The sequence below is a fragment of the Zootoca vivipara genome, chromosome 5 (genome assembly GCF_963506605.1).
Source record: "Zootoca vivipara chromosome 5, rZooViv1.1, whole genome shotgun sequence".
NCBI lineage: Eukaryota > Metazoa > Chordata > Lepidosauria > Squamata > Lacertidae > Zootoca > Zootoca vivipara.
The window spans coordinates 44,316,567-44,342,354 of record NC_083280.1 but is presented as its reverse complement, the minus strand read 5'-3'; the positions used below and the strand labels follow the sequence as shown (position 1 = coordinate 44,342,354).

Below are 25,788 nucleotides of genomic sequence, written 5' to 3'. Positions count from 1 at the left end.
TGTCTGAAGAGAGGGATGGTTCCTGCCCAACTTCTATTGCCAGGGAGTTCCACAGGGCAGGGCATGCCACACTAGGATTCAAGTAAAAGGCTCGAATCCTAGTGAAGGCCAACCGAACCTCAAGGATATGGGGAACCACCAGAAGTGCCCCATTAGATTATCTCAGTGATCGCGGTGGAGCAAAAGGAATCTGATGGTTCTTAAGGTGCTTTGGTGACCTGGAAATGTTATCGTTTGGTGTAAGCCATTTAGGATATCAATTTGTCACCCTATTTTGAATGCATCTCTGTGGAGATCTAGCACTACTATGTTGTTGTTGTTTAGTCATTTAGTCGTGTCCGACCCTTCGTGACCCCATGGACCAGAGCACGCCAGGCACTCCTGTCTTGCACTGCCTCCCACAGTTTGGTCAAACTCATGTTCGTAGCTTCGAGAACACTGTCCAACCATTTTGTCCTCTGTCGTCCCTTTCTCCTAGTGCCCTCAATCTTTCCCAACATCAGGGTCTTTTCCAGGGAGTCTTCTCTTCTCATGAGGTGGCCAAAGTATTGGAGCCTCAGCTTCAGGATCTGTCCTTCCAGTGAGCACTCAGGGCTGATTTCCTTCAGAATGGATAGGTTTGATCTTCTTGCAGTCCATGGGACTCTCAAGAGTCTCCTCCAGCACCATAATTCAAAAGCATCAATTCTTGATGCATCAATTCTTGGCAACTATAGCACTACTATAGTTTTATGGATTTGCTGGAGGTGCCTTGCAAGCTGCTCTCCAGGTGCCAGAGGCCTCTTTGTGTGGGTGGACCCTGCATATCAATAGAGTTTCTGCAAACAGAATAACTCGTGGATCAGGTTAATTGTGGTTTCCTCCCCAATTTGAATAGATTGCAATCAGGAGGTGGCCACACCCCTCGGTGGGGCTCAGGCTGCACAGATGGCTCCGTAGAAAGATAACTGACCAAACAAACAGGAGGGCTTGATTTCAAGGAAGGAATTAACAGGAGCTGTTCCGTGGAATGGCACGGCAGAGAAAGGTTGATCCCTTGTTCCAGGATGCGTCCTGCTTGGGGTGGTGGCACCCATGTACCTGGTGTGAGCTGCCATGTGCCTGATCTACATGCAAAAGAACATCCACAAGGCGCAGCTCATTTTCCCACTGGCCTTGGGGATTGCCCCCACTCCGCTTCCTGTTAAATGGATCAGAGTTAATCGGTTTCTGTTGCTTCCTATGGAATGCCTTTGCATTACACGGTTTGATGGTTAGTCACCGTGTTCTGTCACACTCGGCAACATATCAGCTGTGTCACTGGAGCCTACCTCTTAGGTTACTGTGTCTGGGGAAAGTAGTCTGCTGGAACTAATTATTCCCTTATGTGTGGGAAGGAGATAGGGGGCCCAGTGGGCGAGGGCCTCTTCCCTTTGAATTCTAAATCTTGCTCAACATGTGACACGAGCAACATAGATTTGCAAGCTCTCGTTTATGGTGCAATGGGACATTTCATGTGTTCTTGTTGCTGTTACTCTGCCCCAGGGGATTCTGGGAGTGGTGGGCAGCTGTGCTCGTGGGAAGTCCCATTCTCTCTCACCCTCCACTCGCCCGGGCTTGGCAACGCTCCTTACTTGAGCCCTTGTTTTTTTTTGGTCTCTGCTAGGAAAGGAAGAATTTTGAGCTGGCGCCTTCTCTTTGCAGCTTGGTCAGTTCCCCATGACCCTGGAGCAAAGGACAGCCTCCCACACTTGAGGTTAGCAATTTTCTCTGCTACACTTGAAAATTGCAAGGGTTGGAAGCTGCAGCCAGACTCCCCTCTGCCTCACCCTAAATGGCACTGATGCTGTGCAATCATCAATGGTTGAGTTTGCCCCCACCCCACCCCACGGCAGAGAGGATCTCATCCTGACTTGCTAGGTTGGGAGGCCTGTCTGGGTGTAGAGGAGCATTCAGTCTCTGGTGTCTGCAACAAGGACATCCATCAACATGGGCAGTGAGCACAGGGGGCAGACTGGAGCTGGGGCACAGAGTTCAAGCATGCGATCAGAGATAAGGAGTGCAAGACTCAGGGGGCAGCAGGGACAGGTGCGGAAGCAAGCAAAAGCTTGGTTTCTGCAAAGGCAAAATTGTGAAGGGATCATTCATCCAAATGAGCAGACTGGGCAGTGAACGAACAAGGGCTGCAACCCAGAGAAAGCTTGATGAACCTGCTGAAAGTAATGGGGCTTTGATAGCCATCCATAAGCACTGGGTCTGTAGGACCTGGCCTATCCTGTTGCCCCAGAAGTGAAAACTGTGGAGTGCTTTGCTGACCAGTAAAAGGATATTTTGACATCCACAGATCAGCTACTTGTCCTCCCCTGAAATACCATGAAAATCTTTCAGAATGGTTCCCTGACAGCTGAGCTCCTGTGCAGTCTGTTTCTAGATGGCTTCAGCCTAGTCCTGCCCACTCAGAATGCTTTGTAGCACAGACTGGGTACACATTGTATATTCCCACCCAACCCAGAGAGTCCTGGGAACAGTAGTTTGTTAAGGGTGCTGGGAATTGTAGTTCTGTAGGGGGGTAAAGTACAGTTTCCAGGATTCTTTTGTTTTTGAGTGGGTGGAGAATGTGCTTTAAATGTATGGTTTGTGCGCAGCCACAGTATCATCTAGGAGTCCCACCTGACATCTTGCCCCTTGTGCAATCATGCGCTGCAAATCTATGCATCTGCACATGCAGACGCATTGAAGAATTGCCTAGTGCAAATTCTGTAATATGTTTCAGCTGATGGATGTCTGTTTTCTGCCCACAAAATCTGAGGTTTTTCATGGAGGAATTTTAAACACTCAAACCAGCCCCTGGCCTTGGGAGGCGCTTCTCCTTTCTGACAGATGTTTGGGTGATAACCAGTAAGTTAGTTTGTTTCTCAGGATGTTGACCTTCATCTGTGGAGGGAGGATGGTGACGTCTCCCTTCCTCCCAATGGAGAATACAAAGAAATAGTACAGCAACGGGGGCGGGATAGGACTTCACAATAGGAGATTAACAGGAACAAAACCCAGAACTTTTGGGTTCCCATAGCAAACACCATTAGCATCTGACTACACTGGGTGATAGTCCGTGATAGTCCTACTCAGGGGATACCCATGAAGTTAACAGACAGGACTAATACAGGTTTATTCATTTTAGTGGGTCTGCTCTGAGTAAGAGTTCACAGGCTACAATCTTCTATACTTGCATAGTTCATTTACAGGTAGGTGGCTGTGTTGGTCTGACGTAGTCGAAACAAAATAAAAAAATTCCTTCCAGCAGCACCTTAAAGACCAACTAAGTTTTTATTTTGGTATGAGCTTTCGTGTGCATGCACACTTCTTCAGATACACTGAAGCAGAAGTCCCCAGGCGCTTATGTAGGGAAAGGGTGTGTGTGTGTGTGGGGGTATCACTCAGAAGGGTGGTGGAAATGGGTGATTGTTCATTGTTGTTTAGGCAAACCTATCCAGTTCATTGTTGTTTAGGCAAACCTATCCAGACATGTAGAAGTTACATACGTTTTATTTCTTTTTAGCTACTGTTGCTTTTTAATAATTCCTTGAATGTTTTGGATTATTTGTTTCTAGCTGTTTTTATTGACAGTTTTCATATTTGCAAACTGTTTTTATTACAATCAAGTGCTGCATAAATTTGGTGAAATAAAAATAAATGTGGAGGGTTGAGATTCGGGTACCTGGGGGAGAGCGTCTTCTGAGATAAACTGGTCGGCTGTGAAATGAAACAATAGCATTTAAGAAAGATGCAAGACATCGCTGTTGGCACTCTGCTCGCTTTGTGAAGGGAGGGCCCATTATCTCCTCCCTCCTTCCTCAGCAGTGAACAGTGTTTTTTTTTTTTGCCTTACATCTGTCCAGAAATAGAATGCCTACCCCCACCGGTTATCTGCTTGATGTCCTTTGGGGTCTGTTAAGCAAAAGTATCTCTGTGATGTGCATCTTCATTTGTTTGTGGAAAATGCTGCTACTTTCCCCTTTAAGTGAAGTTTGTTTTCCTCCAAGTCTGGCAGCTATTTTAGTGCAAGCTGAAACATGCACGTGGTCTGCGCAAAACTCCAGATGGAGCCAGACATGGCCCTGCTCTCTCATCCTCCTGGGCAGGAACAGGCTTAACTGCTTTCCTGCTCTCTCATCAGCTAAGGGTTCATCGATGAGGCAGCTTTGCATAGTCTGTGGCCTGCAGCTGTGGTCTTCCCTTAAGCCTCCTTTTTGCATGTGGGGTGTGTGGGGCAGATAAGGAACCGAAAGGCTCTGCCTGAGCACAGATAACTGGTTCTTTAAAAAGCTGAGAATCTCCTTTGCCTAAACACACTTGGCAGGATGCGCTTCCCTAGGATGATGCCTTAAGTGCCAGGGGAATCGAGTGGTGGGCACCACAGCTCCTGGTTTGCACTGGCAAGAGCACAACTTTCTTTTTGCTCCTTCTTCTCCTTCTGTGAGTACTCAACGATCAGCCTGCCATGGATGGTTGGTTGGTTGGTTGCATAAGAGCTTGGATAGGAACAAAGTTTAGCACTGTGCCAGTTGTAGTTGGTGCTGATGAGAATTTACCTTGCATTTTGAGCATGGGTGGCATGCTAGCCTCATAAGCACCCCAGTCGAAGCCACTGTTGCTGTGACACTAGTGGGCAAATCCCACTGAGCCAGCTATTGTTCCTCCGTTACCAGGTCAGGCAGGACATGTCCTGATCCTCTGGAGGAAGTCTTTGTTAATGCAAGGGCAACAAACCCAGGCAGCCCCCCTCACTTTCATTTTAGTTTCCATGTCATAGGCGCTGCTGCAAAACGAAAGCACTTGCCATTGAAATTTCCTACCCTTTTGTTTCAAATAGTTTGTGCTGCAGCAAAGTGTGCTATTTTTTAAAGGCTGCAGGTTTGATAGGAACATGGTCCGTTGCTCAAGTGTAAAAGAGTTACGCACTTCAATGCAAGAAGGGAAGTGTTCTCGTAACTCACTCCCCCCCTCCCATTATAACTGTGGTAGGGCTGGTGCCAAACATTGTCTACCCCCAGGTGAGAACTCTGCTTGAGCCCTTCCAGTTCTATGTTACCCGACTAGTGGGATGGTAAATGTAGGGAAGAGAAAAGGTTGCATATGGAACCTTTCAGGTGAGATGTGTGTGCTGTACTTTATGCTGTGTCGGTGCAAAGTGGGGCTGGTTTTGAGTCCAGAGGCAACTCCTTCCGCCTTGCATGCATTTGAATGAGAAACAGAATTTGCCTCTGGGCTGAAAACCAGCCACACTTCACACCGACATGGCTTATTTATTTATTTAAAAAAACATTCTATTCATTAAAAACCCAAGTGGTTTACAACGGTCAAATATAAAACCATGCAGTAAAAACCATAAATGTATATATTAAAAACCCCCAGAGAATAACTGTTACAGAAGGATATTTTCTCACTAAGAGTATTATCTAAGAATAAGCATGGAGGCATAGGAAGGTTTTCAACAGGCATTTGAAGGTTGGAACATAAGGCGCCTGCTTGGACGTCTGTTCCACAGGACTGAACCAATGACACTAAAAGCTGTTTCTTATTGTTGAGAAATGGGCTTTGCCAACTTGGGGGATGACCAATGACATTCCTGTAGATGATCTCATTGATCAAGCTGGGATATAAGGGTTCAGGTGGTCCCCTAAGGCACCCTGGACCTAAGATGTTCAGGGCTTTATAAATTAATACAAGGACCTTGAACCTAGCTTGGCAGTAGATGAGCAGCCAGTTCAGTTTTTCTAAAAATGATGTCACATCCATGTCAGGTGTCCTCATAAGCAGTCTGACCACTACATTCTGCATTCTGCACCAGCTGGAGCTTCCAGAACCAGCCAAAGGGCAGCCCCACATTGAGCAGATTTCAGTAATGCAGCCTTGAGGTGACCGATGCCTGGACTACAGTGGTTAGGTATGGTGGACATCCACTAGGAGCAGGATCCTCTCGTGATAGTAGACTGCTTTCTCCATAGAGGTTTGTCAAGCCCCCTACACTGCGTTCATTTTGGGATCCCCCAAGATCTGGCTTTCCAGAAGGCTTTTGTCTGTTTTGTGTACTGTTATTGTTTTTACCCTGTTGCTGTGAAGGTTCCTGTGGGAAACTGATTAGGTGGCATTGTTATTTTTCACTACTTCTGTGTAGTGTATTCTTTTTCTGCGTTATCTGAATTTATTACTACAGTGGAACCTTGGTTTGCATACATTTTGGATTACAAACACGTCAAACCTGGAAGTGTGTGTCCCGGTTTGCAACCTTTTTTTGGATTACAACCCAATTTTTTTGGATTAAGAACATTTTTTTTTTGAGGCCCCATCGGCGAAAGCCGCCTTAGGTTACAACCTGTTTTGGTTTATAAACGGACCTCCGGAACGGATTATGGTTGTAAACCAAGCTACCACTGTATGGTCTGTGTAAGACCTTCTAGTGAATGGAAGGGAAAAGGATTTGGATGAAATGACCTTTAAGTCCCTTTCCTCCAGCATTTTGATTCTTTAAGATCAGCAAGGTGACTGTAGGCGTGTGTCACAGTGTGGGGCGGTGATCTTTGGAATTGTCATTTGGAGGAGATGGTGTACTTCAGGGAAGTTTAGTGGAGAACAAATAGATCTGTTTCTGAGCATGGACAGGGCCCACGTGCTGCAAGAACAAACATGGTTTTGATGTCTCTTAACTTTTTAAATCCTCAAACAGAACTAGAAACCTTATGCAGAGAACTGCATAGTTCTATCCAAGTGGCAAGTTAATGGTTAGCATACCAAGGAGCTAGGATTCAATAGGATTCAATTTTGCTTCGTTGTGAGTATCTTTACTAGCCTGGTTTTCCATGGAGAGGATAGTCCTCTCCATGAGTGTTTCTGGGCATATGTTGAAGCAGTCATGCCATTTGTTTATATCCCACCTTTTCCTCCAAGGAGCTCAATGTGCTTTGACGTTTTAATGTGCCCCCTGGCACAGACCTCTCTTTCACAACTGCTTTGTTGTGCATCCCTGAAACCCAGGTTTTCAGGCAGGTTTTGGGCCCTGTGAATTAGCTGGCTGTTTTGATTTTAGACCAAGTTTGACAGGTTTGCATCATAGCCTCTCCCACTTGTGGGTTGGAGAGAGGCAGATTATGTCTGGTTATTTTTTTGCTCACTGTTTCCACCTGATATCGAGTCAAGCAGGAAGGTAGACAACACTTTTAAGCATACCTTGGGATGAGTTCCTTCTCCTTTCATCTCTAGTCAAATCCCTTTGTATATTGTATAGTCACCAGCAAAATGAACAGTCTCCATTGTTAGAATGCTTTGACTTTTCTCAAGGTAGGGGGTCTTGGAGATGGTAAACCAATGTCTGGGCTGTACCACTTCAGGTGGCCAAGGATTGGGGGGTGGGCAAGGTAGGCAAATTGATTAATTTGTTTGCTTGGAAAATTCAATCCTGCCTTCCCACCAAATGGTGTTTAAGGTACCCAAAAATAATTAAAAAATAGAACAGTAATAAAATGCAAAGACTACCCTTTCCCAAGTTCCTGGAACAGACCAGAGGGCCTGTCCTGAAGGTCTTAAAACCCCAGCTGGTTAGTATGGGAGATTGAAAGGTCCTGCATTTTTTTAAAAAAAATCCCTTCACATAAAAACCATAATGTCAGCGGGAAAGCTAGATTAGAACGTTTTCTGTGACATCCTATTTTCTAGGTAAAGGTGTATGTGTGTAGAAGAAACATTAAAGTAAGCCTTTCCCCACCCAGTCTACAATGGTCCAGTCCAGACACAGGTTCATCACCGAAGTGAATAATAATAATAATAATAATAATAATAATAATAATAATATTTACGGTATACCCCACCCATCTGGCTGGGTTTCTACTAGAGCTCAATGGGTAGGCCTTATTTCCTAGAGACATTCCTTTCTCCCCACTAGATGGTATGAAAATCATGGGACTGCTTTCTTTGGTCTACAGTACATTATTCTGCGGACTAATATCTTTTCAGTAGGTGACATTGTTATTCACAGTAGCCCCAGATGTGTTTTGTCAGGCATGAAAGGCTGGAATGAATGAATGAATGAATGAATGAATGGGAGAACAAACAAATGAATGAAAAAACAAACAAACACCATCTATACTTGCATGTATTTAAAGTATCCAAAGTGGAGGAATTAATGATAATGATTGGCTATTTAGAATAATGAATACACCAATGTTAAAATGGCATATTAAAAATGTGTTTATTGGAGAAATTTGCGCTAATGTGCTGATGAATTTTCATGAGTTTTTTTATTTTAAAAAATCTCAGATTGATGCAAAATATGGAAAACTGTAATTAAGATTAGAAAAACAAGAAACCGAGAGCACAGAAAGTGACAGATCTTTCCATCCTTAGCCATTGACATGGAATGGGAATAGGCTGATCCACCCAAGCACCCCTCATGCAGCCAAGATGGCTTGCTAGCAATCTTGGAATATTGTAATTATCACAACAAAGCAGACAGCAAGCAGTTTTCCTTTAGTTTTCTGGCTGGGGGGCACAAGAAGCAATGGGTTCAAATGGCAAGACTTTTGGTTCGGATCAGATGTTACAAGAAGCATTCTGGCCTCAAGAATGGCAAGGCGCATTAGAGTTCAGCCTGAGGAACTGCAGTGCCAGGACTCAGCCTGGGAAGCCGCAAAGTTGTAATTAAGCTGGTGCCTCTGAGGATGTGGAAAGTGCATTTTCCTTACTCTTGTAAGTAGCCATAACTCAGCACCCCACGTGTGGGATTATGAAGAAGGTTTTCAAGAGGATGTGGCTTCCATGGGCCTAAGGCCCAGCACGCCTCTTTAGAAATGACCACCAGTCATTGGTCATTTGAGCTGATTGTGGTTGCTCAAAAGCAGGGCAGATAATCATGGGGCAGACGTGGTCGCTCGCAAATCCCATGGCAGTCTGGGGGATTTGATTGGGCGACTGGGATGACTGATACTGTCCCGACTTTCCTGTGGCCATAAGATACTTGACTATTAAAGCAAAGCTAGGAATTGACCACATCCACTCTTTAGATTGTTATGGAAGATGTTGTCGCAAAACACTCCTCAACCCTAGAAGTAAGGGCTTGTTCATGCTTCCGTTTGTCCTGTGATTTCTAGACATGGCTCTGAGAGGTTGTTCTTTTGCCTCACCTCTTTCCAAAGGAAAACTCACTGTTCACTGCTTAATTGGAGCAAATTTCAAAAAACAAACAAACCCTAGCATACCTTTGCCTAGAAATCAAACACAGGACAAGCAGAAGGGTGGATGAGCCCTAAATCTCACTGTTTTCAGTAGGGCCTACTCCCAGAAAAATGTGTGTAAGATTGCAGCCACAGTGTTCTCTTATTCTGGGCTAAATTCCCTCATTTTGGTTCTCTTGGTCATTAACACCCCTTAGCTCTCTCTGCTCTAGCCCAGGTATGTCCCTCTACCTGTTGGTGGCCTCCCATCAGCCTCAACCCGCATGGCTAATGACCAGGGATTATGGGGGCTGTAGTCCAACAATATCTGGAGGGGGCACCAGGTCCCCAACCCCTGCTCTTGTCCATTTTTGGTGCGCATTCTTAAGATCTCAAGAAGGATTACTTATATCTTGACGCTTTTAACCACGTTTATCCCCACTGTACAGTTGGTGCATGTTTAGTGTGTGGCCAAGGATTCCTCCACTGCCCAGCTCACAAACTTAATTTACATTGTGCTTTTTCTATTATTATTATTTCTGATCAATTGACCAGAAATGTTGTCTTTGTCACTGCCGATGTGGATTGGCATCTCCTCGGCAGCATTCTTTAAATGCTCTGTGATAGAGGGAGGGTGTTCTGTTGTGAGTTGCAATTATTAACGGTTGGTTGCCCTTTACAAATTTAGCCTCCTCCTCCGTATGCATTGCAAGGGACTATGGGGCAGACACAGGGCTCAGTCTGCAGCACTACAAGGTGCAAACCGTGCATTTTCTCACCATGCACAGCCTCCTCAGCTCCAACAGCCTCCAGCCGTACCTGGAGAAGAGAGACGACCTCCCAACTGTGTCACATCCAGTGACTTGCAAGAGCATTTTCAAGAGCTCCTGGCTGGGAGCCACAAGCCTTGGACACTGTTTCCCAGAGGGTTGTTGTGACTGGTCAGAGGAGTCCCAACAATGCCTGGCCAGTGAATAAGTAACCCGTCTCGAAACTTCAATTTGTAGCCGTGTTAGTTTGTGGCATCAAAAAAAAAAAATTAAAAAAAAATGAGAGAGCTGTTAAGCTTTAAAAGACCAACAGATTTATGATGCGCTTTTGTGGACTAAATGACACTTCATCAGATTCATTAACTCTTTTCCTCATTTAACAGGGACACATTTAGGAAGTATCTCAAGCCACACCTCCCTGGAGGATGCTGGCCGAGTCTGAAAGGAACAGTTTGTACATGTTGAATTGGGCCAGAGAAAGAGAAAGGTGGTATTCTGAAGCTGGTTGGTAAAGGTTGCTGTGAAGTTTCTAGGCTGGTAGAAACAAGTTTTTAGAATCTGGGTTGTTGCTTTTCTGGAGTTAGCACTGTGTGTGCTTGCTTTCCATCTGCTCAACACGTATATTTCTAATCATCATGTCCAAAAGGCCCCGAGAGAGAGAGTGAGCGAGAGAGCGAGAGAGAGAGAGAGACTTGCCAATGGCTCTACAGGAAGTCTGTGACAGAGCTTTCAATGGGTGCCTTCATTTCCTGCATCTCAACCCAGTGCAATGGGTTAGGTTCATACACGAGAGCAAACTGACTCACCCTTTGGGGGGAATTTCCCCTCTGAGAGAAACAGAAGAGTTACACTGGGTGTCAGTAGGCCTAAGGAGCAGCCTTTGATGTTGGATGTTTAGGGCTTGCTAAGTTGAGAGATGTTGCGGTCTAGGACTCTAAACCTTTCTGTCTGCCTGGCAAAAGTTGCAACAACTTGGATCCGGATTTGTGCAATAAATAAATAAAAAACGTTCCACCTCCTCCCGCCCCATCTGGTGATGTGATGCCTGCCAAAGAGGACTTGCTTCGTCGTCTCTGTTTTCTTTAAGAAAATCCCCAGCTGACAACATGAAGCAAAGGAATGCGCTTTCTTGGAGGCAGAGAGTCTTATAGTGGACCCTTTCTCTGCTCCAGATCTGCCTGGGGGGGGGGCAGGTCTTGGTGCTGCTCTCTACCTGCGTCACTCATCATTCACAGTTAACCTTGGTGGGTTTTAGATGGATGAAGTAGAGAGATGGGTGCCTTTCTGTTGCAGGCAGAGGCCTCTACAGAACAAGCCAAATGTGAAGGGGAGGCCCATTGAGCATTGTCTTAAAGATATGGTCTGTGGTTGGTGCTCAGGGTGCTTTGCCAGTTTTGCTTGCAGGTGATACCTGCCCCCCCCCCCAGTGATGGTGGGGACTCAAGCGCCATGGAGGACTTCTTGATGTTGAAGCAGAGGTCTATGATCGCGTGCACACTTCTCTGTGTGACACAGTACACTGGTAGGATTCTGTGCTCTCGGGGTGGGCTGAAGGTAGATTGGAATCTCTGGGTGGTTTGCAATAGACTGGCAAGGGTTTCTGGCCCCTATTTCCTATGGGGGCAAGGCCCATATCTTGGTGGCAGTTGACCTGCTTTGGATGCAGAAGGTCCCAGGTTCAATCCCCGACATCTCCAGATGTGAAATGCTGCCCATCAATGTAGACCAGGCATCCCCAAACTGCGGCCCTCCAGATGTTTTGGCCTACAACTCCCACGATCCCTAGCTAAGAGGACCAGTGGTCAGGGATGATGGGAATTGTAGTCCAAAACATCTGGAGGGCCAAAGTTTGGGGATGCCTGATGTGGACAATACTGAGTTAAACTTACCCATGGCTTGACTCAGTATAAGGCAGCTTCCAGTATCCCTGTGCGCTTTTCTTCAGCCAGGCTGACTTGGCTTTTTGCAGTGATATTTGGGGGGGGGAGGTTGTAGCTCTGTGGGAGACCATCTGCCTGGCAGGTAGAAGGCATCAGGTTCAATCCCTGGTGCCTCCAGATAGGGCTAAGAGCATCCCTCTTGAAACCCCAGAAAGCTGCTGCCAGTCAGAGTAGACAATATTGAGCTACAGAGACCAACGGTCTCACTCAGTATAAATCAGCTTCCTATGTTCTTTCTAATAGACAACAAAAGGCTTCTTTTTCCTCACCCAAATTAAGCTTTCAAGAACCCCTGTTCTGCAGTAACTGGCCTGCCATTCCAGCACACTAACCACTACTCCACACTGCCCTGCAGGCCTTCTTCCTGGCCTGTTAAGTTCCCTTCTGTTCTGGAAAATGCAACGTGAGTCCTATGCAGTGGAAGCCCCTGCAACCACACTGCCTTGTCCCCTTCTGGTCCTGCCGAGCAAGTGGCGGTGCCACGGCAGAAAGACTAGCCCACCTCATGCCACAGATGGCAGCTTGAAGGACTGTCACGTAACCCTTTTTCTTTCCTTGTCCTTCTCTGTATTGTGTAGTGGAAGGAATTTGGAAAGAAGGAAGGGTGAAGAAGAACAGCCCGGGTCTCAGGGAGAGGCAGCCTGGGAATCCACCTTGTGCATGGTAGATTCTTGGCCCCAAAGCCTCCTCTCGCCTCCCATGGGCTCTGAAGCAAGTCTCTGCAGAGGCTCCGTGCCTTAATTCCAAGCCTCCCCCGTGTTTTCCAACTGGGAAAACAGCCTTGGCTTTGTTCGTTTGCTTTGCCCAGATTTGTTTAATGAAGGGGCTGTAGCTTCAGCTCCAAAGTTTGCAGAGCTTCTCTTAACAAAGGATGTCATCTTTTAAAGCCTGGGTGAAATTGCCTGCCTGCCCCCGCCCCCGGTGGTTGGCCACTTCCCTTTGCGACTGTGCAAGGACTGTAACTATTTATAAATGGCTCTTCCTAAATATGCCTGGATAGCTCAGTTGGCTAGAGCACGGTGCTGTTAATGCCAACGTTGCAGGTTCGATCCTCATATGAGACAGCTGCATATTCCTGCATTGCAGGGGGTTGGACTAGAGGATGCTCAGGGTACCTTCCAGCTCTGCATTTCTGTAATTCTAAAGCAGCCTTTCTAAGCCTTGGTTCCCCAGATATTTTTGAACTACATCTCCCATAATCCCTGACCACTGGTCTTGCTAGTTAGGAATGATGGGAGTTGTAGTCCAGCAATACCTGGGGGCCAAAGTTTGAGAAACACTAGTTTATATTCTGTGTGAACTATCTAAATGTTTTGATGATGAAGCAGTATATAAATACTGATAGACAGATAGATAGATAGATAAGTAGGGGACCCAGGTGGCGCTGTGGGTTAAACCACAGAGTCTAGGGCTTGCTGATTAGAAGGTCGGCGGTTCGAATCCCTGTGACGGGGTGAGCTCCCGTTGCTCAGTCCCAGCTCCTGCCCACCTAGCAGTTCGAAAGCACATCAAAGTGCAAGTAGATAAATAGGGACCGCTCTGGCGGGAAGGTAAACGGCGTTTCTGTGCACTGCTCTGGTTTGCCAGAAGCAGCTTTGTCATGCTGGCCACATGACCCGGAAGCTGTCTGCGGACAAACGCTGGCTCCCTCGGCCTATAGAGCGAGATGAGCGCCGCAACCCCAGAGTCGGACATGACTGGACCTGATGGTCAGGCGCCCCTTTACTTAGATTGATAAGTAAGTAAGTAAGTAAGTAAGTAAGTAAGTAAGTAAGTAAATAGAATACTTTTGTTTAGAAAGTTTTGAAACTGTACTGATTTTAACCACTGATTTCAAAACTGCACTTTCATTTCTTTGAACACCTGAGCAACTCTTGGTATGAAACAGCTGGTTATAAATGTAGTCCACTTTTCAGTAATTTAGTTATCAAAATACCAGCTTTCTCTTGGGACACATTTCCGCTTGTCCCATGCCTAGAAATCATGGGTCTGAGCAGTTTTTCATTTCCCCTGCTGAATTGGCTTTAAAGTGCTCTTTAGTGCTGAATTGGCACAAACATCAATCTACAGAAAACCTGATTGACGTTTGCTCCAATTCAGCGGTAAAGATTGGGGTTTTCTCCTGGGGGTGGGTGGGTGGGGGAGCAATGAGGCAAGCGGAAGTCTGGATGAGCCCTTGGTAATGCTTGTCAACCTTAATCCTTTTCCAAGCTGGAAGATTTATTTCATCTCCGTTCAAACTATTGGCAGTAAGGTATGGAATTTGAAAGCTAGTTCTGAATGTTGACTCACCCACCTTGAGGTCTTCACCCAATGTGATTGCTCTAACATTTTTCTTGTGACACTGTTCTGCTTGGGTGGCACAGCAGAAATATTTGAGAGGTATGTTGTTCGTCTCCTTCCAGCTATGATTCTGCCCCACTCCCCCCAGTGAGCTGCTAAAGTTGGTCATCGTTTCACCAGCCAAACCTGCGCAGCTGGATAGGTTGCCTAGGCCAGATTTTGAAGGGGTTTAAACATTTACTAGGCTTTAATGTGCTCTGTAAGCACATGACTGGCGGCACATGATGGATTCCATCCTGTCATGTGAGGCTTTGGGCTGGAGAGTGTGATGTGCTATGGGTGGAGTGCTCTCCCCATCTGGTGTTTGCCCAGCCTGGTGAATTCTCTTAGGGTGAAGGAGGCGAGGATTTGGGAGGGAGGGAGGGAGGACATCCTGGATTACATTACAAAGACTTGCTGGCTGGGATTGATGAGAGCTGTAGCCCAAAGCTTCTGAAAGGCACTAGGTTGGTGAAGACAGGAAGAAAACTCATACAGGGCAGACCTCTGAAAGCAGGACTACAGATTGTTAACATCTGTCAGAAACAGGCAAAAATGTGTAGCAGTCTGGGAACTTCAGCTTAACTAACATTCTGCCCTCTAGTGGTAGATCAAGGGCAGTCTATTGCTCGCTGAGTACTTTCCTTTGAGTTGTGTAACTCTTATGACTGACTGCATCCTAAGCATACTAACTAGGCAGTAAGCCCCACTGAACCAAGTGGGGCTTACTTCTGAGGACACTTACACAGGATTGGGCTGCCTGGGAGCAAAAGCTCTCCTTCAGGAGTAATAATGTAGTAGGAGCACTTGAAACATTTCAGAGAGACATCATCAGAAAACTAGCCATATCTCTGAATACACTCGGGCCATATCTTAGTGCCATAGTTCCCAACAGACAAATAAGAAATCACCAGTGGGTGTTCCAAGGTGTTTGTTTTCTGGCCTGTTGTAGAACAGTCCCCTTGAAATCACTTTAAACTTTGTACAGATGGAGAGCTGATGTAGTGTAAATGTTAATGGCATGCGCTAAAAACTACCTACTTTGCTAGGCTGTTATAAGAAGATGGAAATATTATTGTAATTGTTTTTACCCTGCCCATCTGGCTGGGTTTCCCCAGCCACTCTGAGCAGCTTACAGCACATATAAAAAAAACTGCAAAACATCAGAAATTAAAATTTTCCCAATACAGGGAAATAATGTATCAGAAACATTTCCTGTAGTTCATAAGTGAATGAGACTTTGATTTTTCTCCCTGCCTAACTTTTTTGGCTGGTATATGGAAAAGACCAGGTTTAAAGAGTTCTAACAATCTGATATTTGGGGCATTTTCAGTTCTTTACAATCAACCAGTGCTCAAAACCAGTGGCATGAGATGGGTTGGGTCCTGTGGGCAAGTAGGGATTTGAATCTGCCCTTGTTCCAAATACAACACTGCTGACCAAATAACATTTCTCCACTATTGGTGTCATAGGCCTTTAAGAGAAGCCCCTCCCATGTGTCCTCCCCCCCCCAATATCTACCAAATAGCAAGATTCTCCAGTAAATTTCCAGGAACAGCTGCTGGGCGAATCATATGGCTGCCACAGTCACACCAGGGGGTTGAGGGATGTACTTCTGTTTGAAGAAGCAGAAATCCAAAGAGCAACTAAACACCAAGGCCTGGAGCAGCCTCGTGACAAGGAAGATGTGGGCAGGCCTGTCTTCTCTGATCGGCAAGCAGGACACAGATATATCTACTCTGCCAGCCAGTCCTGAAGCCGCCTGGCATTCTTGAACAGATGAGGGGGTGGCAACATCAGGGGCTCACTGCAAATGCCTCGCGGTGCCAGAGCATTGCTGGCAGTGAGTGTAGAGGCTCAGAAGCAAACAAAGGCCAAAGGGCTCTTGATCTTCCAGTGATCCTACCCCATAACCCTTGAGATTCCATACCAGAGTCCCCACTAAATCAGAGTTTTCCCCTTTTCCGAGAAAAAGCCGCTGCTCAGAGGTAGAGCATGCAAGGGCATTTGAGGTTTGCTCTCTGGCCTCTCCAGGCGGGATTAGAAAAGACCCCAAGACCTTGGAGAGCACCTGCCAGTCAGTGTGGAGCATATGGAGCTCTGTGTAGCACCTGGCTTGTTCTTCATGCAGCATCGCATTGTGACAGCAGGGCCAGTGATAACTGTATCGAACTGTATTGCCGGTGGTACTGCATAGGAGAAGGGCCTTGGCTCAGTGGTAGAGTGCACATGTTGCATGCAAAAATGTTCCATCCCTGGATCTTTGGATAGACTGCCAGGCAGTGTTTATAATAGCAAGATGGACCAATGATCTGGCTTGGTATAAGGCACCTTCCTGAACTCCCACCTGTGCTCTGCCGCTCTGCCTATGTACCTCCATGTTTATTTGTTCTCCCTGTGATGTGAGGACTCCTTCCTCCCACCGCTATCTGTCATTCCCTCCGTTGCTGTTAATTCAGAATCTGCTGAAGTCCAGCACCTAGGATAAGCTAGCCTGGGGTCCTCCAGATGTTGTTGACCCAACAGCTCACATAATCCCTGACCATTGTCGGGGATTGGACTGGATTCTGTGATTCTGTGAAGTGCAATGAGGTGGTCTATGTGCCCGCTCAGTCTGCTGTCCCAGTGCTAACTATCAACGGGCAACTTAAAGGCCTTCTCTCTCCTTTATGTACTAGTTACAGGCAGGTAGCCGTGTTGGTCTGACGCAGCCAAAACAAAATAAAAAAATCCTTCCAGTAGCACCTTAGAGACCAACTAAGTTTGTCATAGGTAGGTATGAGCTTTTGTGTGCATGCACACTTCTTCAGATACACTGAAACAGAAGTCACCAGACCCTTATATATAGTGAGAGGGTGGGGAGGGGTATTACTCAGAAGGGTGGTGGGAATGGGTGATTGGCTGATAGGAGTGGTAAACCTGTTGATGACTGTTAACGACTGCAATTGGTTTTGCAGGAAAAAGCAAGGGCTGAGGTGCTAAAGAAAGCTTTGTCATGTATAATGAGATAAGAATCCAGTGTCCTTATTCAGACCAGGTCTCTCCATGGTTTTAAGCTTGGTAATGAGTTGCAATTCAGCTACTTCTCTTTCCAGTCTGTTTCTGAAATTTTTCTGTAATAAAACAGCTACTCTGAGATCTTGTATAGAATGTCCTGGGAGATTGAAGTGTTTTCCTACTGGTTTCTCTGTCTTGTGATTCCTGATGTCAGATTTATGTCCATTTATCCTTTGGCATGGGGTTTGGCCTGTTTGTCCAATATAGAGAGCTTCTTTTCTTTTCTTTTTTAAATCCAGCCATTTATTTTACACACATATATTCAATTTATTATTATTTTGCAAGAAGCAACCTCTCGTGCAACGTCAGATACAGCTGGACTATTCTAACTCATCAGGAGCAGATGAGTTGGGGAGAGCATAGTCAGTGGAGAGTTTTGTTCTTCTTCGTCCAGAGAGGGGCCCCAATCCTCTGCCTGCAGAATAACTTTCCTTTAGGGGGTTCAAGGCAGGGTAAACAACAAACAAGTAGTGGTTTTTATAAACCAATTTAGACCTAAGCTGATTTAAAAGTTTGCATATACCTCCATATGCTTAATGAATGATGGCAAATAAAATATCTAAAATGAGCATTGGAAGACCTGTCACCCCACATGCCCTGGGGCCAGACAGGCAAAAGTGGAGCAGGTTTGTGCTCCCAGGATTGTCATCTGTTGAAACTGGTACAATATTAGAGCTGGGAAGTTCCCAAGTGAATGACTTTAAGGAACTATTATTTGTTTTGAAATGCTAAGGTTTGAGGCGAGTTAAAAATCCTGCACGAGCACATTATTGGAGCAGGGGGCAGTGAGCCGTCAGAGGAATATCCCTGAAAGATTATGTAAATCAATGGCGCCCTCTAGTGGCTGAAGGAGGGAGCAATTTATGGGGATCACTGGTTCTTTGGCGGGGGGAGGTGCTTAAATAATAGTGGGAGATGTGTTCAAAAGGATTCGGCCAGGCTTGAGGATGAGGACAACTATTTGGGTGGGGGGTGGAATATCACCATCTGGGGAAAGGCCTGCCTGCACCTGTACTCGGCTTGCCATCTGTCTTGGCTCCATCTCCTCAATTGCAAGCGACAGCACAGCAGCAGGCAGAGTCTTGCATGCGGCCATATTCCTGGGTCCTTGCTTGCTGCAGCCAATGCAATGAGCTGCTTCCTCTGTGGCAGATGTACAAAACGAGATCAGGCAGCAGCGTGTGTGTGTGACTGACTTCCTGGCCTGCACAGCTGAATGGCTGGCATGGGCTGGGGACAGGAATGGTACACACATGCCCAGACCCAGGGACAGATCTCCACAGCTTGGAGAGACCTACCTACTGCAGCCGTGAGAGGGGAGCCCAGGGATGGATAGAAGTGGGCATGGAGCAGCTTAGGGGTAAGAAACTGGTGGCAGTTGTGGATGGGGAAGGATGCATAGGCAAGATGACATGAGCTTAGTGTTTACTCTGAGCACTAGTTTGCAGGAGCACAGGAAGCTTGCTTTATACAGTCTGACCAATGACCTATCTGGTTCAGTGTGGTCTGCATTGACTGGCAGCAGCTCTCCAGAGTTTCAAATGCGGGGGGGGGCGCATTCCCAGCCATACCTGAACCTGGGACCTTCATGCAAGGCTGATGCTCTACCAATGAGCTTACGTTATCCTTCCTGGGAGAGATGCCTTTACTGTACATTCTTTGAAACTTCCAATGCCACTGCAGTGAAATGAACGGGGCAGCCCTTTAGGGGGAGGAGCTCCAGGCACATAGTGGAACTTCCACAGAGATCGTGTGTGTGTGTGTGTGTGTGTGTGTGTGTGTGTGTGTGTGAAGCCAATCTCTTCCCAAGGGATTCTTTCTCAACTTTCGGAGAATTACCAATTTACAAAGGAGAGCAAGCCTCATTGCACCTTTAAAAGAAGATGGATTTCTGGCAGATATATGCAGTCTCTCCCCTCCACCCCATTTTCCTGCGTGACAAGCTGCATGTACCAAAAATCTTGCAAGCGACAGAACTATTGAAGATGCAGGAGTCTTGCTCACCTTTGTAGCCAGTCACCTTTGAAAAATAAACAAGGGGAAGTCAGAGATAAGTGGGGAAAGGCGGTTATGCAACCACCGTTGCCCAGCTTAGTGTTTGGTGAGTGGGCAAAGAGTCTCGCAGTCGGATGGAGGGTGTTTAGAGCCTCGGAGGTACATTGTCATGTATAGCGTCGAGCACATTAGCAGGCGCTAAAGTTACACAGCAGTTGCAGTTGTGCGCGCGCGCTCTCCTACTCTACATCGCTTACGGTTGGCGATGTGCGGATGCAAAAAAGTCAGTCGCGCGCGGTACACCACCAGGCGACTGAATTGGGCCCCTGGGTGGAGAGGCGCTCCGAGCGCCCGCTCGTCGTTTTGCGCGCGTGTCTCAGGCCAGGCCGAGTCGGTGGGGGTGGGGGAAAGGGAGGAGGAAAGTGGGGCTGGGCGGAGAAGTAGGGTAGGGGGCGGGTCCGAGACACGAGAGTCCCGGTTAGCCGAGGGGAGGAGCCTGTTCAAACTTGTCGAGACGCGGCGGCGCTGCGAGCCGGCCGGGGGAACTGTGCCCCGTAGCGGCCCAGCGGCGGACAGGCACCATGGAGGCGGCCAGGCCAGGTGCGGGGCAAGTCGGGCAGCGGGGGGTCGCGATCCACTTTCCGGTGGGTGGGTGGGAGACGGGCGGAATTCGTTTTGGGGCCCAGAAAGATCAGAAGAGGAGAGCTGCCCCCCCCCCCCGCCAAAAAAAAAGACCAGCCGATTTGGGCGCTGAGTTACAGTTGGCGACCGAGGGGGCTTGCTTGGGAGCCTCTTTCGGGATTCCTTTCTCCAGCGACGGGTCGCTCCTCTGCTTCCCCCGTCCATCTCCCTTCCTGAAGGGGGCTGAGTTGGCTGCGTGGTCCCGCCGCGGCGATCTTTGTTGTTGCGTGGAGTCGGAAGCAGGCCGGCGATGTTGCTATAAATGCCCCCCCCCCCCGCTTCCCTCTCCATCTGCCTGCTGGAATCACATTCTCCCTTCGCCATCCGTCGACTTGGGTCTCCCGCTGTGGGAAAGGAGTGGCGCCGCTGCCTCTTGTCCCGGCGGTGAGTCGGTTTCTGAGCGCGTAATGTTGTTCCTTCGCGTTACTTTCTCCATGAAAGGGCAGCGGAGAAGCGGGAGTCTGCGCTGCCGGGCTTGTGGCGCGCGTGAAGGTGCCCCTTTCTCCCTCTTCGTCACGGGGCAGCCTCTTGCCAGCCAATGAGCTTGTTGGTCTGGCCTAGTGGGCTTCTCCCTCTCCCTCCTTTCATTCATGGGGAAAGTTTGGCCGTGGCCTCCTCCTCCACATCCCCGGTGCTCTGGATCTGTGCCAGGAACCTGGGTTGATGGAGGCCAGGCTGTGTGCCAGAGCCCTCCCTCCCCTGTATGGTTTGGGTTGGGCTTTATGCCTGTTGAGAGTCCATTGCAGGTGCTTGCTCTGAGCATTTGGGCTAGTCTTCCAGCTGCCCCCAGGGAGAGGACTGTGGATGCCCCAAGGGAACCCCAGAGTGACCCCAGCAGCCAGGATAGCGTATATGCAAAGCCCTTGGATGATACTGTGCAGAGCAGGGGGGCTCTCCGGATGTAGTAGGACCACAGGTCCCATCATTCCCTGTCATTGGCCATGGTGGCTGGGGCTGATGGGAGCTGGAGTTCAGAGGTCGTATGTAGGGTCTGGGACAGAGTGTTAGTCTCTCAATGCTGGAGACAGGTGTGCATGGTGTGAGGAAATTGTAGGGGGGGGTAAGTGTAGGTTGCTATTTTCAGCACAGGTGTGGGGAGGCCAATGAGGAAACCGTCCAGTGTTGATACTGGGACATGCTCCCCAAGCATCCTGTAGGAGCATGTGCAATAGCTGAAAAGGCTCTTTGAATGTGTTTATATGCACACAGTTGCATATTATGCTGGAAGCATGTGCGTTGCACTGGGCAGACCAAACAATGCTGGCTTTCCCTGTTGTAGGTGTGTTTCTGTCAGCTCCTCTTTCTGCATCTAGCTGTGGTGGCTGACTGCGATAAGCCCTGGAGATTTTTGTTTGAATGTGGAAGAACAGTGGGTGTTGTGGGCTAATATCAGAAGCATTAACTATAAAAGATCCTCTCTAGTACAAGAATGTGATAATAAGGTGCATTTATATCTTGCCTTCAAGGAATTCAGGAATGAATATATGTATGTCCTCCAATTTTTAACTTCACAACAACCCTGCAGGCTAGGCTGAGAGACGGGTCCAGAATTGCCCTAAAGCTTTGTAGTTGGATGGGGAGTTGGAGACCTGGGTTTCCACAGTCCTGGTCTGACCCGCTCAGCAAAGTCCAGCAATATCTGGAGGGCACCACTGCTCTAAGCCATCTCACTTCCAGCTCTTTGATTCTATGAATTATCTTATTCTGTTCTCTCTTTTTCTGTCATTGGGGGGTACATGTGAGTGAGCTGGACTCCCAAGAGGCGACTGTGTGTGTTAATTACATTTCCTGGAGAAATGAGGTGGCCTCTTTGTGTTTGTGAAGAGGACAGACAACTGGAACCATTCATCACAACTCATTGTGTTTGGATTGTTGACTCTGTATATGGTGTTTTTTCAGATCCAGCTTGAGCCTGTTTGCGGTAGGGACTCTCCTGTAAGGGGCAATCACCATTCTCTATAAACAAGAACCTGAAAGCCCTGAAACTTTTAAAACTCTCTGCTGCTGGCAGTTTGGTCCTGCAGGGCTTGGAAAAGTCTGGGCAAAGCACTGCCATTTGCAGCTTTCAGTTCCAGGACAGGTGAACGATGGACAGGAGAGAAAAGCATTGAAGGGCCAGGAAGCCTCTACAGTGCTCAGACTGCCAGGGCTGAGATTTAGGGAATCTTTGGTGATGGGTGCATCCGTGCATGCAAAGTGGGGGGGGGGAAGCAGCTTTTTCTTGGGTACATTCTGCTGGCAGAGTTGAGAGGAGGAGGGGGACTGTGGAAGGGTAAGAGTCTGCTTGCTCTCTGATCATGTTCTTTGTTCCTCTGCTTTGGGCTGGACAGGCTTGATAGCTTCAGCAGATGCCTCCGCTCCCTGCTTTGAAGTGAAATAGAAGGGGGAAGGGAGGGTATAGCCCTGACCGACCTCCCCTCCCCTCCCTGCAGTGTCTTGTTCGCTGGGCAGCGTTGTTATACAGGCACACAGCTTCAGACCGATGCTAAGAAGTGGAGGCAGCAGGCTTCTCTCCCTTGAAGGCTTTGCTAGACTTATTCAGGTGCCATGCACAAAGTGGCACATTTTATTCCAAATCATTGGGAGTGGGGGCTGTGGTCATTGCTGGGTTACAACTCTCATCACCCCCGATTGTTGACAGTGCAGGCTATGGCTGATGGGAGTTGAAGTACAACTATATCTAGAGCAGGGGTCAGCAAACTTTTTCAGCAGGGGGCCGGTCCACTGTCCCTCAGACCTTGTGGGGGGCCGGACTATATTTTGAAAAAATATATATGAATGAATTCATATGCCCCACAAATAACCCAGAGATGCATTTTAAATAAAAGGACCACATTCTACTCATGTAAAAACACCAGGCAGGCCCCACAAATAACCCAGAGGTGCATCTTAAATAAAAGAACACATTCTACTCATGTAAAAACATGCTGATTCCTGGACCATCCGCGGGCCGGATTTAGAAGGTGATTGGGCCGCATCCGGCCCCCGGGCCTTTGTCTGGGGACCCCTGATGGCCATAGGTGCTGCCCTCCGCTGCTGAATTGTGGGAAAAGAAGCCTCTGAGTGCTGAGAGTGGTTTGGGAGAAATGGTGGTGGAAGGGGGCTTCTTTTTTTGTCTTCCAGTGGAGGATAAGCATGGATTTCCAACATGGTCCAGAAGCATGACCCACATCAACAAGGGGTTATGCCTTCAGCATAGTGAAATGCAGAGGGGGGCCAGAGGAGCAGTCAATACTTTCATCCTCTGGCTTCCAGTCCACTTGGTAGAAGGTTTTCTTTCTTTCTTTCTTTCTTTCTTTCTTTCTTTCTTTCTTTCTTTCTTTCTTTCTTTCTTTCTTTCTTTCTTTCTTTCTTTCTTTCTTTCTTTCTTTCTTTCTTGTGGCTAGCTTGTTAGGAGGGTAGAAGCCTACATTTCCATGTGTGGGATTGCAGAATATGACTTCTCCACTTCTATGGCAAGCATGGGAATGCAGGCTAGTAATATTCTTGAAAAACGAACTTTTGTTGGCTTATTTACAAGGCAAGTGTATTGAAGTGTATAAGGTGTGAACTCTGAAGTCCTTCATGCAAATGTTTCCTTTGCAGCAAACTCAGAGGTCTTAACAAACCAGTACTCTCTCAGCCTCAGCCCCTCCTCTGCAAAATGGGTATCATAAGGCTGATCTTACCTTGTGAAGCATCATTACTGAACTAATATATGCGATACATTTTAAACTCTCTAAAATGCTATGTAAAAGCGAACTATTTTGGTTAACATGTTGCAGCTAGTTGGGATTAAGGCTCTCTGCAGCTGGCCCTCTATTTAAATTGTTTATCTGCCAATTCATCTTTTGACTTCCTGCTGTTTAAACTTGTACGGTGGTGGGCAGCACTGACCCCAGGCTTTGCTACAGTCAGCGAATTAAAATCCCCTCTCCAACCCCCCCCACAACCACGCTTAACTGTATGCTGAGTACCACCGCAGTGCCACCATATGCAATGATCAAGAGTTGATTGGAATTCTGCTTTCTCATTTTAATTTTCAAAGTACCGTAACTCCTTTCTTCCTCTTGACAACTGGGCCTGTGTTCCAGAGATCAGTTAGCAACCAGGCCGTGCCCCCTGGAATGTTGGGAACCCTGCCCGTCCCATGAGTCGCTGAGCTTGCTTTGTGCTCCTCCTCCTCCTCCCAAAAGTGCAACACAGCACATTTCTCTCTGCCTGCAAGTATTTACATAGCTGAGGCAGATGCCGCTGGAATTGTGGTACCCGCATATCCAGTTTGCCACTATGATTGGGCTAACCTAGGATTGCAAGACCTTGGGCTTGGGAGTACCTGAGTGTGGCCAGCTGCTGGCTCCCTGGATCTGATGTCAGCATACCTCCATTTCAGAGGACTGGGGGAGTTTGGGACAGTAAGAGCTGTTCAGCAGTGGAATTTGCTACCAAGGAGTGTGGTGGAGTCTCCTTCTTTGGAGGTCTTTAAGCGGAGGCTTGACAGGCATATGCCAAGAATGCTTTGATGGTGTTTCCTGCTTGGCAGGGGGTTGGACTGGATGGCCCTTGTGGTCTCTTCCAACTCTATGATTCTATCTGCTTATGCTATGTAGTTATGATGTGTCAAGTACTTGCAGGGTTCAATAGTGCTAAGAAGGCCATGTCTTCTTCTGCTTGTACCTGTTCATTCCCCCTTCTCTTCTTTTCTGAAGGGTCTCCGTGTTAATTGTACAGCTTTCCTGGGGGAAAAAACCTGGTGCAGGGACATCACCTGGCAGCTTTTGGTCCTCCTGTGCCAGCCCAGGTCATCATGTGGGATGAAATCCTTACTCCCTAGGCTCAACAAGAGAGTGAGGATAGCTCCTCCTCTCCATGGCTTTATGTGGAATGTGTGTGTGGAGAGGAACCCTGCTGGGTTGACCCAGCCGTGCCCCCGACTGAATGCTGCCCCGATCAGTGTGCACTAGGCTGCTCTTCTGGGCGGCCTGTCACTCCACATCCATCCAGCGCTCCTAGTGATCATAACTCATTAGCTTGTCATGTGTGCAGCTATCACATGGCCCGCCCTCATGCTGGGGAGAGTGGATCTGCACTTAAAGGGTTGGGATGCCCTCCGGCAGATTGGTCCAGCTTTGTTCTTTGGGTAGGTGGCATCTCTGTCCCACAGTGTGCTGTTCTCTGTGTCCTACAGCATCTGCCTGCATACAACATCCCCTTGTGTCAGAGGGGCCATTGATAATTGCACCATACTGTGTTGCCAAAGATTCTGTGTTAGGAGATGGGTCTTCTTGACTTTAGTGATAGAGCACCTTTGTTGCATGCAGTGTTGGCTGCAGGTTCAACTCTCGAAATCTGTAGGTAAGGATGGGAGAGATCCCCTGCCTGAAAACCTGGAGAGCTGCTGCCAGTCAGTGTAGACAATACTGAGCTAGATGGCCCAATGGCCTGACTCAGTATGAGGCAGCTTCATATTATAGAACCGTAGAGTTGGAAGTGACCACAAGGGTCATCTAGTCCAACCCCCCCAATGCAGGAATCTCAACTAAAGCACCCATGACAGATGACCATCCAACCTCTGCTTAAAAACCTCCAAGGAAGGAGAGTCCACCACCTCCCAAAGGGGTCCTTTCCACTGCTGAACATGTCGAATATGTTCCTGTTGAGTTATTTCTTTATAGATTCCTTGTGGGGGTAGGAAAGCACAGCAATGTAAAGTACCAAAGTGAGTATTTGGCTCAAGATAATCAAATCACCCAGTGCTCTACAGGAAACAGCAACAAATTATCAGGGACCCTATATGTTTGACTAGACTAGAGAGAGGCAGTGTTAGAAACTGAGGTATGAAAGCTAGGAGCTAATGGCACT

The 25,788-nt window shown here is 47.5% G+C and overlaps 1 protein-coding gene across 6 annotated transcripts in view; it reads left to right on the top strand.

Annotated features, from left to right (window-relative positions):
- The window catches only part of LZTS2 (leucine zipper tumor suppressor 2), a 66,050-nt gene that overhangs the window by 10,466 nt on the left and 29,796 nt on the right, over nt 1-25,788 (top strand). For 2 of the 6 annotated variants that reach the window (XM_035132922.2, XM_035132920.2), the window contains exon 3: nt 1,646-1,735. The exons of 2 other annotated variants lie outside the window; for them this stretch is intronic. The gene's annotated coding sequence lies outside the window, so the exon portion shown is untranslated. 2 more of the 6 variants (XM_060274696.1, XM_035132923.2) reach the window with 2 other exon arrangements.